General features: G+C 33.5%; 1 protein-coding gene across 13 annotated transcripts in view; it reads left to right on the plus strand.

The window, feature by feature from the left end:
- Mef2c (myocyte enhancer factor 2C) overlaps positions 1 to 16133 on the plus strand; it is a 163535-nt gene that overhangs the window by 20934 nt on the left and 126468 nt on the right. The gene's annotated exons all lie outside the window — the stretch shown is intronic.

The raw sequence follows: 16133 nt of genomic DNA on the forward strand, positions 1-16133 counted from the left end.
TTTAGATCAAGTCACATACATAGCTATTTAAAAACAAACAAGGTTAAGTCACTTAAATTGTCTTCTGTTTGGACTTTGGATGAAAGTTACCAAACTCAGCGATAAAGTTGGGAATGAAGGAAATACGTATAGACACAACACATTGTTTATTGAATTATTACATATTATTCAAGTATTTAAATTTAGTGTTAATGTTACTTCTTTCCCAGAGCATGGGAAAAGGAAATTTATATCTGAGTCATTTCTGACTATTCTGGGTCCAGTAGTTATCATTCTTTGGGGAAAGCCTTTTTTCTTCACATTTTAGGAATGGGACTCTTTTGTATAAAATACTTTATATGTAAATGCTGACAGTATAATAAGTAGAATCAGGCATTCTGCCAGTTCTTTAACCAGTCTCAGTGGAGAATCGCTTTGACACAACGTGCATTTTACTATTGTGAAGCTGATACTAACTCTAATAGTAACTGTTTTATGAAACATTTACTGACTGAATATATTTTCTAAGTGCTATAAAGGAAACTCCAACCACCTCATCTACCTATCCAAAAAAGTGACCAGACTCCTTTTCACTGGCACCTTGCAATGGAATTGTGGTTGCAGAGTAAAGATGTTTTATATGGAGTATAATAACCCCACTCCCTAGAGACTTGGTAGGATGTGAAAATGTGACCACCTGTGAACCCTCTTTAACCTTGTGTTGCATACCAATTTTAGTTTTAAATAGATCAGCAATCTCCAATTTGAAACAAAAAATGTAATTCTTTAAATAATGTCAGTTTTGGCTAGTCTTTAAAAAGGTTCATTATGTATCAAAATGACACAAGTAATATTTTTGTTTTTCATCAGTTTCAGCTAAAGAAAATGCAGTTAATAAACCATATTATTGTCCCCCAGTATATGCATGAAATTATTTAAGTTAAAAGAAGTAGTTCTAAAGCAAGTGGATTCAGAGCTTGACAGATAAAATGAGATGCTTAACATCCTATCTCAAGAGGGAAAAAAATAATCTATTAAGTCTATGAGGTTTTTTTTCCTACTTGTAGGAAAATACATTTGAGTATGTGTTAGACTACTGACTCAACTCTAAAAGTTTTCATCAAAACACACTTTAAACATAACATTTGTTTAAATTTTGATTCCCCAATTAAGAAAACAATAGTTGGCAATTAGCTTTACTTCACATTGCAGGAAACTTTATAAAAATCTACTATGTTTTTTAATACAGTGCACACAGCTTTGACATATTTGTCATATTTTTCAGACTTCTTATTAAAAACAATTTTGTATTTCATTCATAAATTGTGCTGTTTACATCCTGATTGATATACATGTGAACATATTGAAAAATAATTAAAATATTAAGGTATAACTTTTGTTAACTATTAAATTTCATTGATAATTGGCTTAAATAACAAATGAAGACATCATAATAAAAAGTCAGTTTTCCATCTTGCCATAACCAGTCAGTCATATTTTCAAACTGTGCAATCACAGACATTAACTTTTCCACATAGAAACACATTAACACTAAATAACTACCTAAAACTTAAAATTGCAAGGACTTTCTGCACCTTACCTCTTTTTTTCTTTATAAACAGGTTGTTTTGCAAAATTTTAGGGAAATGGTTCATTCCAATACAAAAAAAGTGCTTTATAATGATTCACAATTGAATCCCGAGGAAGTATTATATTCTATAATTTTTCAGATATTCATTATTTTTCCCTTCAACCCTCAGTTTACTTAATTAAAAATTGCATAACACTACAACTCTTATCTTTCTAATAAATGATTTATTCTATTTAAATTTCTTTTAGAAAACATGGCACTAAATAATTCCCTATTATATGTTAACATTATCTTTTAAAACTTTCTTCTGTTTACGTAGTGTATTTTGTGGTTTTATTTCTCAACTCTACGTGCAGTATATTTTTGAGTCTATAAAATCTCAGAAAGTGACAAAATGGGGAAATATCTGTGCAGCAATACTTGTACTACATAACAACAAAGAAATAGCTATTAAACAGAGAACCATAGTTTCCAGGGCACGATTCAAAGAACCATGGAAGACTTGGATTTGCAATTAAGGGTCACAGAATGGACTGTAAAGGGATTATTTATAAAGTTCTATTATTTCATAAAAACACATCCTCTGATAAAAATGCCTCCCAAGTTAGTATCTAAAACTTACAAATTTATCACATATATACTGATGGTTTGGACACAATTAAAGGCTTTAGTGACTGTTGTTCAGTGAGTCTGTTATATATGAAAGGATACATTCTCAGCACCGTACCTTAATCTCATGGGCGCGTAGACTGTCCTGCACTCAGTAAAGCTTGACTGTTCACCAAGATCTGTCACCTTTAGGAAATCAAACCAGATTACAGAGGCGATTGACGAAACCAGGAACGACAACAGAGTCTGTGCTCTTTACAAAAGGCAGATTACACAGTTCACATGTTATTCTGATAGGTCACAGATAAAAGCTTAGTGTTGAGGGATGGCGAGACACTCCGATTTCAAATGATTGCTAGATAAGTATACCATGACCCTGTTGCTTCATCATTATAAAGAGCCATTCAAGCAGTGGAAAACTCAGTTTTCAAATAATAGGCTTTCAATAGTGCAGTAAGAGAAAACATGTCCTCTTTATGTTTCTTCATTGCTTAAATTTTAAGTTCCATGGCTTCTTTTTATGTGAAGTGGTTATCATAAGACTTAAATGTATTGGGTATTTTCAGAAGTGTTGTAAAGAATACAAAGCAGAATTTGCCAGAAATAAAACATCCTCATGGTATTGAGTAATTGAGCAGAAAATTCATAATAGTCAAAATCCATTATGTTGTTCTATTACCAAGTATAGTTTTCATCAAAATGTGTAATTGTGTAGTGAGTCCATACATCTGCAATATAGCTTGATAGGTATTTATTGGTCAAAATTAAGTGCATATACATGTATATTTCAGGAATATTGTATAAAGTTCATTCTTTACAACAGAATATGAGGTTTTGAAGGTTCATTTCAGAAAATAAAAGTTTTGGTTCACAAACTAACATTTTGAAAACCTCAACTTCTTACACATCCAACTCCTCAGTAATTTCTTGCTTCTTCTAAAATTGAAGTCTTTTTTTACCCAAGTGATGCCTCCTAGTGTTTCACACAATAAAACACTAATGAGTCACCCATAAATGTAAACATTGCATTTTCATTGCCTACATCTTCTGTGATACATAAAATTAATATTTATGTGTTTAATTTTCTGTGCATTATTAGAATAAGATGGGAGATTTCAGTGAATGAGATGTTTCATCTATGTGGATATGTCACATGCAGGTTTTCTTTGACCATAACAATATCTTACCAAGTTTTAATAAGTTTATTATCCTCAGATCCAATTTATATATTTTCTGCTTGTATTCACTCTTATGTCAAGTGAAATACATAGGCAAAATAACAGAGCTTCCATTTTGTAGGCCTGGAAATTGTATAGCTGAGATCACTCCGTAATGCCCGGTGAAGAAATGGCACAGGGACTAACTGTTTAATTTAAGCACTAAACTATGCTAAAAAGAGATGCCAGGTCTTGCTTATTGTGTCTTTACACTTGCAAATAAAGGAAAAGAGGGTTTCAAAAAAAAAAGTAAAGGTAGATGTACAAGTTTCCACAAATATAAAGTCATTGCTTTATTAGAAAACAGCAGAAGAAAGATTTGATTAGAGCGTGTATAATTCTACATAACGAAAGGAAAGCTTTAGAACATAATCTCTCATGACTAGCAGATCACTTTAATGAGGTAGAAGTTAGTAGACACTAACTTGAGTGCAACTTTTCTGTCCTTAGGGTGACAGGCACAACCTTGTGACATTCTTATATGTCTATAATTTTGAGCAGCTGTCTGGTTCTACTTAGGAAAATGGATACTTTAGTTTATGAATATTTTTCTTTAATATGCTTTAAAAAGGGAGGGGGCCTTCCCCAATAGGTCTTCAATTCAAAAGATATAGTCAAAAACTTGTAACATTTATGGGACTCTTCCTAAGTTGTCATACAACACACACGTGCACATAAACATTCATGACTTTCTTCCACTGACACAAATGTTCTGAGCATCCAACTGTAGATGCTAGACTGAACCTAGTTCATTGCTGTTATGTATGTATGTGCTATTTAGGTCTCCCAAAAATATACAGCATATTAATAATATTTGGGTATTCCTTGATTTTTTCTAATGTAGTCAATGATACAGTGTTATTACGATTCTGTACTTGTTGGATATATTTCAAAGAATGTAAGGGGGTGTGTTCCTTTCGTTCAAGGAAGCAAACATGTAGAAAGGGGTGGGCCTTTCCCACAAGAGCCACATTTCTTCCTTGGAGAATTGAAGCAAATATGCAGTGTGTAAGAGAACAGCAGCATGAGAAAGAAAATAATTTGTAATGATCTACTGTAGTTAGTGAACAAAGAAAACCATCAGGATTTTTCTTTTTTCAGAAAGCAGCTCTTATTGGTAAACCAGTTCACACTGAATGCTGAGAAAGATCTATGAAAGTTTTGTAATTTTAATATATTTTTAATGTTCATGCATACAGTTACCATAAAGTATACCCAAATAATTTGAGTCTAGCTCAAAACAAGAATTTAATAGTAACTATCATTTTACATATAATATTGAGGCATAAGGAAATAAAGGGTGCTAGGAGCATCCCTTCCTTACCCTTCTATTTTAAGAATACATAGACAGTATTAATGTTTTCATATTAATTGTTTTTATCTGCACAAGAAAATTGAAGGATGTTCTATGATGAAAAATGCTAATGTCAAATATAAGATTATCAAAAAGATGATTCAATATAATATTATCTCTCATTTCCTTGGCATTATTTTTATTGCCAAAAAAAGGCATATATCTTCTTACTAAGGATGGAAGCTATGTGCTAGTTGTTATATAACTCCACAGTTTAGTTTCATTTGGTAATATAAGTAATGCTTATTTGCCATCACCGTAATGTATTTGCTATACATTGTCATTGTCTTGCCTCTGTTAAGTCTCTGCATTTATTTTTAAATATAACCGGTGTAAACAAAGTTCAGAGTACACTTGTAGAGACTCTTTTGAGGACATTACAAAGGAAATTGGTGACATTACAAGCAATAATGGCAGCAGACTTACAGACAGATTGTGTAGTAATCACTACTCTTTAATAATGTAGACTTTATAGAGACTTTATTAATTCTTAATGTTGCAAATTTGAAATGAATGGAGCAATGTTGTTCAAGTGGTTACGATTCATGTAGAATGACAGTGCAAGTCTTCAAGCAATGACTTAAATAAAGCACCTTAAACTTGTTTTTGGAGCCTGTAGGAGCTGAACTTTGAAGCTGTCCCAAGTGAGAACCTTCTTTTTCCAAATAGCATCCTGAGTGTGGTCTGGTTTTCTTCCTATATTTTGTTGTCATAGATAAGGTATACTTAAAGAATTCATGGAATTGTTCTCAGATGATCCCTAGCACATTGTATTTAAAAGTGGTGAATATGGCCATTTGATAAAATGTGAAGTATTTTTTAAAAAACTACCAAGACCTACCCTGGTCTTTATTTCATAGATCTGTGTTTTTTCAGTAAGATAGAATGATAGCAAGAAAATACATCCCTTCCCCACAGCCTAAGATAAGATAGGTACCTTTAGCTAAGGTAGGCTTATTTATTTGCCAAATTAGAAAATAGATTCACTAATATGAATGAGTTGGGACAGATAAAGAAATTCATCTACTACTTATTAAAGAAAATTAGACTTTTGTTTTGTATCTTCTAATTAACTGTTGACCTTGTATAATAAGGTATATAGCCAAGTTTTATTTTATGGAAAGCTGGTGTTATTACTTAGTACAACATAAAGGATTGGGGTTTCTTTAAAGTAATTTTGAAGATGTGATTATTTAGCGGAAATATGCACTGGAGGTATTTATTTTTAGCAATCACACAAAGAACCTTTATTGGACTGACTACCTAATTGCAGTCAAAGATCTGTTTAATGAATGAACACACACACACAGAAGAACACATATTTTAAGAATATAATGGCCTTATATTTTTAAAAATTTTGCCACATTTTTTACATTGGAACAGAATGTATGTGTCTAAGCAGATGTTTTAAGTTATATCCTTCATGTAGGTGAGTCTGTAAATGTACCATTTAACTTAAATGGCTTTGTGGGAAGGTAGTTTGAGGAGTTTAAAAAGGGGAAAAAAAACCTCTCCAGTTACTATAGTTTCAGCTCTTTCTTCTTTAAAAACAGTAATTACACTCAGGATAAAGAAAGAAAAATAAACTCTTTTAATTCTTTGCAACATCCACATTTTCTGAATAGAACTCTGGTGTATTTTTATGCTTGAATATGCAGGGCAGGTACTGGCAGCAGGGCTACAAAATGAAAACTTCCTGGCTGCAGACCAGATACAGCACACAGTGCCACATCATAAACTTCCCCTCCTCTGTCTCAGAGTGATTTCAGCCCTAAGCAATGTCCCTTTTTCCCCCTGCGTGGGCTAAGGAGCAGAGGGCCTTCTTCCTGAGCAGTAGCTTTGGGAAAGGAAAAGAATAACATTTCCCTTCTTTAACTAGACAGTTTTGCCTCTTAAATCACGGAGACATTAACTGCAAAGAGGATTCATTCTGTTTTTTATTTCCATATAGTGGTTTAGAATGCATAAAACAATAGGTGTGATATAGAAAATGAGACCTGTTGCCCACCTCCTATCTCCAGTACATGAAGGCCCAATCAGATACCTGTTTTCTAATTGTTTATTTGTTTGTTTGGCATATATATATACATATACACATATACATGTATATATAATTTTTTCAATGAAACTTGTGCATTGTATTCCAAATATGTTAGAACATTTTGTGATGCAAATTAACATTGAGGGGTTTATTGTACTTAGCTCAGAAACAGCAGTGTTCCACCACAGTATTTGGTGCTGCAATAATTTTTGTTGATAAACATTCACACTTTTAATTGTTATTAGGTCAAAATACAGAGTACAAAAAGAGACAATAAGAGCTTTAGCTTTTCAGATTTGGATTATGCTTTTCATTTGAAAGGTACAGCGTGAATAACGTATTTAATGCCATGCAAAATAAATTGACTTCCAAATATCTGCATTAACATTTCTTGCATTTGAAACCGTGGTCTGACAACTTACACTTCTCTTTGAAACATAAATTTTAAAACTGTACAAAGGTAGATTTTAATTGTCATCTACATTTTCAACTGTTACCAATGTGATTTCTTAAAATCCTATAAAAAATATCTCTTAACTGCTAGGTTCCTCTTAGTCAGGAGCAGAAATCTCATTTGTGTGAGGTGCAGTCACAATACTACCAGCACACCTTTCAAAACTAGCCTGCTTCCTTAGAACCGCATTAAACGGGGCCCTTAGGAGAAAGTGTTACTACATGATGAATATTTGTTCCAATTTTGTTCAAACTAAAGTATTGATACATACTGTTAAATAGGGCATGAATGTTAATTTAGTCAGTAACCTACTAAACCAGTTATTAATTGCATATGTAAAATTTACCAAATCAGAATAACAGTTAAATATAATTTTATTATATTTTTCTTTAGAATAAATAAGAAAGATAATTTTAATTTTGTTTAAATGCCAAGCAGGTGCTTTTCTGTGGATGCAAATGTTTCCCAACAAATTGTTAAAAAATGAATACAATACAGATCTTACAAAATTTAAAATGCAGCTCATAAGAATGTGAGCATAGTGTCATTTTCTTGGTTTGGGTGTTGGGGGCAAGTGCCCCACACCTGGCACCCTATGAGGACCAGTAGCAAAAGAGAAACAGTAATTGAACTTTTACATATCTTAAAACAGGTAGGAGTCAATAATTTTTCACCTTTTTGATTAGTCATTCTATTTAAAATTTCAGATGAAAACTTTAGAACTATGCTTTAATTTAAATATAGTGTGACATTTATTTATTTTCTTAAAGTTCTCCAGAAGAGTAGAATACTTTAAATCACCTCCACTTGATATACATTGTTAAACCCATTGTCAAGTTTCAACTGTTGAATAGGTGTACTGGATAGAAATTTTAAATAGAAAATAAACTGTCTCGCTTTTTAAATATCATAAAACTATGCCTGATTAAACCACGAGTCTCTTAGAGATTCACCTAATAGGTAATTCTCTGATCAAGAATCTTAGAAATTTTAAACTGTGTTGACCAGTAAGTTACAAATATATTCCTTTAAGGTGTCTGATTTCCATCCATATTTGAGGAGACTTATTAAGTTGTTGGGTGGTCTTTTAGTAAAGGTTTATATGGTCTAGAAAGTAGACTTTTCACCCTTCTTTTGTAACTGTCAATATTAATGGGCTTAAAGGTATAAATCCAGACGTAATTTAGTCAGGATTATCTTAACTAAATGAAGGCTAACAAGGCTGGCTGTTAAGAAAAATGTGTGTATGTGCTCATTTGTTGGATTTATTGTAAGCCCGCTTAGAATTTGTATAGGATAGAAGGTAAGACAATAATTATGGCTACATTTTTCTTTCTTTTCCATTTGAATTTTTCTTCCCTTCCGTAAACCCAGAAGAAATTTCCATGACTTCAATAGATATCCAAAGGGCTACACCAGATACTCAGTACCCATTGCTTGTTTCCTTACGGCCCTTCGGTTGAAATAAATCGACAATGTCGCTTCTAGGACTGTTTGATCTTGCTTGAGTGAGAGTGAGAGTGAGCACTAAGTGGTTTTTTTTTTTTTCTGTTCTCATTTTATAGTTAAAAAATATCAAAGAATTCTTGATTTCACCCTTTTTATTTTCCTCAAGTTTTACTGTTTTTGGATTCTCTGCTGTCTGACCTCCTTTCTTACTTCAAACTACTTGTATTTGGTATTTTGAAAGCAAGTACAGCTTTTACTTGTTTTGACTGTGCATGTGAGATCATAGAATTGTTTCAGGTGTTAACTTATCTCCTTATACTTGAGAGATTGATGTGGTTCAACACAACCCAATGCCATGTCACAAAAGAGTTTCAGGCACTGATCTGGAAAAAGCAAGGTCTATGGGTGGTGTCCTTGTCAGGAACTGCCAACAGCTTCAGAGTCAGTGGCTGAAATATCCGTGGCAAAAATGCACAGTATCACAAACTCTCAGAAAATGGCACAGTTGTGGGACAAATCAAACCAAATTATGGCTTTCGTGATGCCCTCAGAAGTGTTGTACCAAAACTCCATGTGTGCATTTGTGCGTGTTTGTGGGATGGAGAGTGAGGCAGGAGCAAGTAAAGGACATGAAAGACACAAAGTATGAGAAGATGAGGATGAATGCAGGAGAAAAAGAAAGTCATTTAAACAACCTCAAAGAGTTTGAAGACCCCCTTGCCATTCTTAATTGTAGGTCTTTGATTTCACACATGTGTGCTATTACATAAACATGCCCGTACACAATAGACCAATGATTAAGAGCAGAAGGCAACACTGGGTTCAAAAGCCATCCTCCCGTCTGCTGGCTAGTGGTTCAAGGGGAGTTACTTAAGTTACAGATGCTGAGATCCAGCATCTGTAAAATGGGAATAATGACATCATCCACTTCTTGGCATTTTCACAAAGATTAAATACATATAAAAGCATAATGCAGACATATTGTAAGTGTTTGGTAATTGTTAAATTGTTGTCCTAAAACTACACTGTTCTAATCATTTTGTCTCTTGTTAATGATGATCACTTAGAAATGCTTGGTGGGACAGCTATTTTGAACTTTTTAAAAATAATAATTTCAGAGCATTAAAAGTAGGTCACTTTCAGGGCAAGTCTCTAATTCTACTGTTAGGTCAATCCTCATGATTGTTAAGTTCAATACCCTTTTTTATCATGCTTTTTCCCCCAAGAAAATCAAAACCTTTCACAGATCAAATGTTATTAAATATTATTTTTAGAATCAGAAATGGAACCAAAGAAACAAAACAATTTGATCCATGAGTTTTAAAAGTCATTTACTGAAAGTTCTGAATTTCAGATAGATTATTGGATAATAATAAAAGTTCAGTTGGGAGGCAATATTTGTTGTACATTAGGTGGTTTGTGAAAATAGCCTGACTAAGAATTCTTCTGTTTGTATCGCCCTCTTTTGTTAGTGTTTTGTGTTTAGTTTTCTTATGGCAGTTTTGGTTGTATGTGGAGATAGAATTTGTTTATGAAGAATGAGTGTTATTTTATTCATCTTTTTGTTCCTCCTCAAGCACTTTTTGCACATAATAGGTATCCTGTAGAATCTGTTGAATACATGAGTGGATTGTATTTACTCAGGCAAAGTGCTTTTTTAATTTGAATAGTTGAAAAATAAGTAAAGGGCACTCCTATTATCCTTTTTTATATAATCATATCCTTTTTTATTATAATCATAGTTTATCAACTTTGAGCAGATGAACAAATGAGCTTAATTTGGGTATTTTTATTCATGTGAGAACAAATACAAAGTACAGAAAATGTAGAATTTTACCTGAGGATGATAGCTCATGATGGCACAAATAAACACAATTAGATGAAATGTGGCTGAAAATGGGAATACTTCTGGAATCAGAAACTGTTTACTACTTTTTGTTCAGCTTTTATATTCACTTAATTTCTCAAAAAAATTCATATTTTGGATGACAGGTAATGTCGACAAGGCCGGCCCAGTTTACGCAACCTGGGGAGTTGTGACTGCTGGAGACTGTTCCCATGCTTTTGAATAATGACCCTCTGGTGTGCACCTTACATTTCAGCTTTCTTTTCTAACCCTGTTTTAATGCCTGAATAAAGAGTGCTCAGTGCAAGGAATACTTGCAGAGTGGACTTCCCTGTGGTAAAACAGCATGGACAGCTCCCAACACTGCAATCAAGGATGCCTCTAAAAGCTTTAATTTAAAAATAATAATAATAATAATAAGTCTGCATGAAGATGATGGAGCCCTCTAAGGCACATGGGCTGAGAGAATTATTACCATCTGCAACCCCCTCCCCCTGCTTAGTAGCCTTTTCCAGGGTTATGATTACTGGAAAATGGCTGTTAATCACCAGAATTTTTTTTTTGACTGCAGCTGCTTCAGTCAGACTACTAATCTATTAAACAACTTCATCTCCCACTTAAAATTTGCATTGTATACTGTATAGAATAAATTTTCATTGTAATCAGAGCATCCAAGAGAACTTCCTGATATGATTTATAGAAACACATTTGTTTTTTATGTATGGACCTCTCTTCTGCTATCCAGCCAACTGTTTAAACAATACTGTGGTTGATCAGCATAAAATAAAATGTTGTACCACTATTGAGTGCAGGCACCATTTACAATAGTCACAGTTGCAGAAATTTGAATTGTGGCAGCCTTGGCACTTAGCAGTATAAGATCCACATAATTCAAAAACTTAACCCAGATATTTAAAATTTGACTTGAACCTGAAAGGGGTTTCAGAAGTTTAGTGAGCTTGTACCAGACTCTGGTAGAGTGGTTTGGTGTCTTTTTCTATCCTTGTGCTTATTACATTTGGTGTAACTTGAGGAAATAGTCCCAAACCGTAGTCAATATTTAGTGCTAAGAGAGGACAAAACAGGCCTAATTTACAAAGGACCCTGTTAAATCACATTCTTATATGCAAAATTGACAGGCTAGAAGAGGTGGTTGGATGCTGTTCATCATGCTGGAAAGAATGTTTCAATTAAAGTTGAGCACTTTCTCTTCCAGGTCTTTTTTTCTCCATTTTTTATTTGCTGTGCCAAGGTATCCATGTGCGTTTTCCACTGTCATCTGGCTCATTCCCAGCAGATGCACACAATCTGTTCTGCTGTCACTGACAGGGTTTGGTTTATGAAAAGAATGTGTCAGAACATGCCACTACAGTCACTTACAGGTTTTTTTTAAAGAGTAACTGAGAATATATGCATTGCCCTAGTTCTATTGTACTCAGCCCTTAAGAGATTTCTAAGAAACTTTTACAATAGACCAAAAGCTTTCTTCTAAACATTTAAACCAAATATTTTCTTTCCATTAACAATAAAATCTTAAAAGTCCACACATGTCTTTAATGCTAAAATAGATTGTGGTTAAAAAGTTAAGAGTAGATTTTTATAAAAATGTTTAAAATAAACCAAAGGGTTTTTTTGATAGAATTATTAAATTTCCATTTATGAAATTTACTGCACAATTTAATACATATCTACCCTCATATTAGAATTAAGCCTACTTTCCCACTTAAGGTTGTGTTTAAATTTTTTTCTGATGGAATACTTAGGGTGTGGACATAAAAATCAATGATTTGACCTCATAGATAATGTCATTATCCTCACAAAATCAGTAAGTTAAACCCAAAGTAGTTAAACTATCAAATACATTCCTCTTCTGTATAGAGACACTTGATAAACTATGTTTTTGCAAAACATTGTGGCATTTTCTTTTGTATTTGTTCACATTTTAAAAAGCATCATAGGAGCAGAGCACAGTGGCTCACACCTGTAAACAAAGCCACTTGGGAGGCGAAGATTTGGATGATTGCGGTTCAAGGCCATGAGACCCCCCCCCACACACAACCTCAACAAAAAAAGCTGGGCATGGTGACACACACCTGTCATCCCAACTACATGGGATGCTTAACTAGGAGGACTGAGGTCCAGGCCAGCTGGGGCAAAAGCTGGAGAAACCCTATCTCAAAAATAACAAATGGAAAAGAGCTGGGGTGTGGCTCAAGTGGTAGAGTATCTGCCTAGTAAGCACAAAGCCTGAGCTCAAAACCTCAGTGCTGCCCCCAAAATAAATAAATAAATAAAAGCATCATAGGTAAATGTTCTTGAAGTTAATTCTTATTTATTGTTTCCTCTGTTCCCATCCACTACTGTTAAGAATAAAAATTTCAGGTTTATGTTGTCTTTTTCATTGAAAATAATTTCTCTAGTCTTACATAAATTTGAAAAATTTGAGTAAGGTAAGTTGTGCACATACCTAAAGTATGTAATTTGACGTAATTTTGAAGTTTTGTTATGTATGTAGTGCATACATGTGAACATGCAAATACTCACTGGACACATTCCATTTTGTGTACAGCTCTTCATATTTCTATCCCTCAGAATTGAAGGTTTTATAAAGTACTTAAAATATGAATTTTAGGTTTTGAAATATGTTTTGAGTTAGATAACAACTCAGAATTCAAGGAAATCAAATCCTTAATGGAAGTTAAAATTCACGAGTTTAAAAAATATAGGTTAAAAACTCTGTTTAGGAATAATGACATATACAAGTTAAGCATTAATAAAAGGTTTTTGGGAAAGCTAGTTTTAGATTTCTACACAGCATTTATGAAGTACATTTGCAGCTATTAGGTATCAGGTTTTCTTCTTGTAAAATGGATAGATCACACAGATTAGTCAACAATATAAATTAAGACATTTTCGAAATAATGGCTCACATTAACAAGAAAATAATTTGCAGTTAGAACCAACTCATTGGCATTGATACAGCATATAGATTACTTGCTAAATTATCTTTCTGGAGTTGAATTACTTGATTATTGTAAGTTTTCTTAACTCTTAAAAAAAACAAGGAATCATTATTCATTATATTTCAAATGTTACAATGTATACATGCCTATCATAAGTTGAGTTTGTAACTTTTTGGAAATACATCACATAGATTTAAGACTAATTGTAAAGGACAATTCTGGAGTTCATTTTTTCCTGTCAACATTTTTTTTTTTTTTGGTGGTACAGGGTTTGAACCCAGGACTTCTACCACTTGAGGCATGTATCCACTTTTATTTTAGGTTATTTTTCAGCTAAGGCCTCATACTTTTTGCCTGAAGTCAGCCTCAGATCACGATCTCCCTCTCTGTTCCTTTGTGTAGCTGTAATTACAGTGTATACCATTGTGCCTGGCTTGTTTATTGAGATGGGGCTTTGCTAATTTTTTTTTTTACTGGGCTGGCCTTGAACCGATATTCCAAGTAGCTGGTATTACAGTGTGAGCCACTGCACTCCAACCAGCCTTTTAATTTATGCATGATTTTTTCATGTCACATTGCTTTCTAATTAATTTGTGGGTGCTTGAATTGTGTAGTTTTTGGTGATTCTGAATAGTTGTTCTTGGCATAAAGAGCCCAGCAATCACAAATGAACTAATAAAAGACTGTTTGGGCTGAATCTGAAGGAATGCCGTAGCTGCTTCCTGACCCTCTCTTCCCTTTAAAGCTATCAGCAGTGGGGCTGGAAGAGAGTTGTAGTGTGTTACAAGAGAGCAGGCCAGTATTGAGGAAGGGAACACATGGACAAGGAGAACCTCAAGAATGCTTAATTTGGACACAATGTGAGTATTTGTAAGATCTTTTCAAGACAAAACTTCATGGGCAGACTTAGTTACACCTCTCCTGAACTATTTCTGTTTTTTGCTCACTACGGAAAAACAGTCTAAAGTTTCATTGGGGGGCTAGAAGTTTACTCCTCTTAACAGGATTCGTAGAACTTAATATTTGCAATACACAATCTTCAAAAAGATAGGCTCTTTTATTTAGTAATGCTTCTGACTTTATTTTTAAAAATTAAAGAAAGTATAGTAATTAAACGTAAACTCTTTCTGATTCTCCAGGAGATCAATTTTGGAGCCATTTTATCCCCCAAAAAAATACTTCTTTGGAATTTTGCGAGTTGCCTCAATATCCAGCGTGGGGCCCCACCCTTCTTTGTGGTTAGGAGGTGATTTTTTCTTTGTGTTTGCTTAGTCATGGGTCTTTTTAGAGCAAAGATGGATCATTTTTGTGAAGCTGTTCTCAAAATGTGTATTATTCATAGACTCTGAAACCCATCAAAGTGTTTGACTGCACGCATAATGATAGGCTGGCCTGCAGTGACCAGAAGTCTCTCCACTCAGCTTTCTTTAGAGAATAAAGACAGTTGGATTCTTTTTTCCATCTGCACCGACATATGTTGACCAGTTGGTTTTCAACTCTTGCTGGCTTGGTGGTTGGAAGGAGGACTGATCTTCTATAAATATAATCGATATTTTCAACTATGACTTAGGAATTCCACTTTTGCTTTTCTCCATTGTCACTACTGAAGATATCTCTAAGAACTCTGGCCAGTTTCATGATATAGGTAAATTACTTGCACTGTTAATTTGAAAGTGTCATATATTGTAATTATTTTTTGGTAATGAATATCATAGCTAACATTTTGGGAGCTTAATGTATACTTGGACACTGTTCTAAATGTTAGAAGCTTTATGTGCATTAACTCATTTATTCCTCAAAGTCAAATGAGGCAAATACTGTTACATTTTTCCATTTTACATCTGAAAAAACTGTGGCTAAAAAAATAAACTTACCTCAAGTTACCCACCAGTGACAAGCACTGGAAACTCAGTCCATGGTAGTTTTCAATGTCCACCCTCTTAAGGACTTAGCCAAAATCTCAGATACATTTATCACATCTATGAGATAAGAAAAAAGGAAGGACTCAACTGTGAATCTAAATTTTCCATGGCATTTTGTTGAAAAATGCTCAGTAATTCTAGAGTGGCATACCTATGGTTGTGTAAATATATTTGTACAGTTTTAAAGAGAAGTGAGTTAATACTTGGTCTGTTGTTTAGTTCCATATTGTTAACCTGTACATATAGGGAAAACTATATTTTATCGAGAATTTGATGGATCTTCTTTTTGCAAGCAATGTCTTATTGGTATTTGTGGAAGTATATTTTTCTTAATATTTAGCCCTCATTGAAGTGTGAGCATCGAGTTTTATGTCATCCTTGTCTGGTGCCTCTCCTTTCTTGAGCTGTTTTAATTGTAACCTTCACTTATAAGAATCATAGTAATTTGCAAAGTTTAATTTAAGAATATAAGCTGTTTGATAGTCTATAAATGGCTATAAAATGGATTTCAGAAATTATTCGGTTAATTTAATTAGTGCAAATAGATATTCTGGAAAATCCTATTCAAGAACACCTTTTAACTTTTTCTTTATAGTTTAAAAAGAAGATGAACAACAAAATTTTTAAACCAGAAGTAGTTGTGAAATACTGGGAAGTTAGGACAGGTCATGTTTTATTTGAAAACTAAGAAAGATTAGATCAAGTTTA

The sequence above is a fragment of the Castor canadensis genome, chromosome 6 (genome assembly GCF_047511655.1).
Source record: "Castor canadensis chromosome 6, mCasCan1.hap1v2, whole genome shotgun sequence".
In the NCBI taxonomy this organism is placed as follows: Eukaryota; Metazoa; Chordata; class Mammalia; order Rodentia; family Castoridae; genus Castor; species Castor canadensis.